We start from the raw sequence: 3,363 nt of genomic DNA, 5'->3' as shown, positions 1-3,363 counted from the left end.
AAATACTTGCTATAAATATTAGACTCGAACTCTTCCAAATAACAAAGTTATAGGTGTTTCAATGAGATGGGGGGCTGCATCATTTATTATCGCGGATTTATCTAGCCCATCAAAAACTCGGTGTCATTTTAGTACGAATACAGTTTTGCTAACCGTTTTATATATTGACGAAAATTGTACCAATGTCTTCGAAAATGGACAGTAAAGAGTCCAGTATGTCTCGTGTCAACGTGGGAAGCGAGAGGAAGGAAAACGTGAAACTTTGATCGCGTATTTCTCGAAAATGTGTTTATTAACCCTTTGAACTCGAGAGGCGCCCTTCAGTCGCCATTTGATAAAATTTCGAAGCTCGATATTAATTAATATATCAAATTTAAAATAATGTAACAGTGTGCGAGGTATCGAAATTAAATAATTCTACGTGTTAATTATTATACGATTTGTTATTTACTGCTCAAAAATTATCATCAGCTTTATAGCAGAAAATTTGTCAACTCGTACCCTTCTTTAGCCATAAAATCGCCGAACGCAAAGGGCTAAAACGGTGTCTATGATTTCTCAAAACATGTTCGATAGATTAGCACGAAATTTTGTACACGTGTTCAGTACATTTGTGACAATGACCCCTATCAGAATTATTCAAAAATTCGTATTCCTTCTATTCTTTTCAAAATCGTATATTTAAAACAGAGTGAAATAATCGATATGATAAATTCAGAGAGGCGTCATCTTTCCATTTATCGATATTTTTTGGTTTATTTAGTATCGATCATAGCTGTATTCATGCTGAAAAGAAATCCTGTTGAGCTTTTTATTCTTGAAAACAGGAAGAGCCTGTATTATGGACATCATCAATAACGGATTTTTAAGAGGTCCTTCAGACAGCCGTGAAGACTGTAAAAATAGTCGAAGACTATACAAATAAATCCTATTAATTTCAACAAATAAAGTCTTAATAGTTCCTTGCAACAATTTTTCAAAAATATTGAAAAAATCAAGCAACATACTAGAAGATCCCTTTAAATCCCTTTTGATAGTGAGTGCATGAATCGTGAAATCAGATTCGTGAAATCGATAGACCAGACCAGAGATCATGATAAATGATCTGCGGTCTCTAAAAGATTAGAACTATTAATCTTAGATTCCAACCAGTATTACAGTGTAGCTATACCTTTTCTCAAAATTATACTCTTTTTAAACGTCAGTAATCTTTCTAGAAATATATCCATATTGCGGTAAAAGTATCATTGTAATGACAATCTGGTTTTCTCGTCTACCTGATAATGGTGAACATAAAATTGGAAAATATTTGGGAAATTATTTGTACAAATATTTCATCAAATAAAAATAAAGCGAATAGTTGAAAATAAAGTGAAAGACTGTAACAAAGAAACTGAAATAATTTAAAAAGAAATTATTATTTCAAATAACGACTTGTGATTTTGAATTATCGTTTCGAGACACATTGTTGCCTTGCAAAAATATTTAAGTGAGTACTATTGTGTACTTAGATATTTATGTGATAATTTTTAACACTGAAACTGTGAACAGTTCGAATGACTTGTTTTTGACATTTTGTTTTTGCAATTGCAGAAAGTATGCTAGTATTTTTAGCAATGTTAATATTAATTTTCATTGAAATAGTATAGTAATTACATATGCATTTTTGTTTTTATTGTACCACCCTAATTAACATTAGTAGTGTACATTATATTTAGGTACACAATATAGTCGATAGATCTTGTGGAAAATGTATAATACAATGGAACAGTTTTTCGAATAATTGATTTGACAAAAGCAAATTTTAAATTGTCATAAATCAACTAGAAATTAAAAATTATTTATAATTTTATATTCGGAATTATTTTTATCAATGTTCATTCATGACGTACGTTACAATACTTTTCAAAATTAGATTTATTACGTACCAAATTTGCTAATTCACGATTAGTTGCAATTGTTTAATTTATATATACGTACGTCACGAATTATACATTGGGATAATCAGTTATTTATATAATGAGAATTGGTATAATAGATTTTCTACTGTACATGACTATTTAACAAAGAATAATACCCACAGATCTCATTTCCCTCAGATCACGAGATATAAAATAAAAAAGATATTGAATTGTAATTAATATCTTTTAACTGATTTTAGAAATTAATTTATATTTTCTATGAAAAAGAAAAAAATTCAAAATTGTTAATCTAATAAAATAATAGTTTATTTTAACGATCATTTTTCAAATAATTAATTTTGATTATTGGAAAATGTCATTCTTTTTTTTCTTTATTTTGTAAATTGGTAAACGTGCCTTGTAGTTTAAATTAGTATGAATGTACGATTTCGACAAACATATTCAGAAAAATTTAGAAGTATGCACCAAAAAATAAAATACCAAAGAGTTGCGATCTTCTTTTATTTATTATTGAAATAACCAAATTTCAGTGTAGTTTCTTTTCCTTTTTCCCACATTTTATTTTGTCATTCGAATAAATATAATTTTTCTTATTAACCCCTCGTGAAAAATTATACGATGGAGTAGTATTTAATTTTAGGTAACCACTATACACCTATTGCATCCACGCGAAATTGTATAAAAATTTTGTAAATTTTTCGAATTCTGTGCATGTTAATACGCACAGCAAATATAATTATGTTCGCATAGTGATTAGTGTAGTTTATAATCACGAGATCTAACACGAAAAACACATGACGAGGTAGACTCGTCATTATAGTGCAAAGGGTTAATCAAACCTTTGGTATCGAAATTAAATAATTCTACGTGTTAATTATTATACGATTTGTTATTTACTGCTCAAAAATTATCATCAGCTTTATAGCAGAAAATTTGTCAACTCGTACCCTTCTTTAGCCATAAAATCGCCGAACGCAAAGGGCTAAAACGGTGTCTATGATTTCTCAAAACATGTTCGATAGATTAGCACGAAATTTTGTACACGTGTTCAGTACATTTGTGACAATGACCCCTATCAGAATTATTCAAAAATTCGTATTCCTTCTATTCTTTTCAAAATCGTATATTTAAAACAGAGTGAAATAATCGATATGATAAATTCAGAGAGGCGTCATCTTTCCATTTATCGATATTTTTTGGTTTATTTAGTATCGATCATAGCTGTATTCATGCTGAAAAGAAATCCTGTTGAGCTTTTTATTCTTGAAAACAGGAAGAGCCTGTATTATGGACATCATCAATAACGGATTTTTAAGAGGTCCTTCAGACAGCCGTGAAGACTGTAAAAATAGTCGAAGACTATACAAATAAATCCTATTAATTTCAACAAATAAAGTCTTAATAGTTCCTTGCAACAATTTTTCAAAAATATTGAAAAAAT

The sequence above is a fragment of the Eufriesea mexicana genome, unplaced genomic scaffold (assembly GCF_001483705.2).
Source record: "Eufriesea mexicana isolate 0111107269 unplaced genomic scaffold, ASM148370v2 scaffold1674, whole genome shotgun sequence".
NCBI lineage: Eukaryota > Metazoa > Arthropoda > Insecta > Hymenoptera > Apidae > Eufriesea > Eufriesea mexicana.
This window is presented reverse-complemented; position numbering follows the sequence as displayed.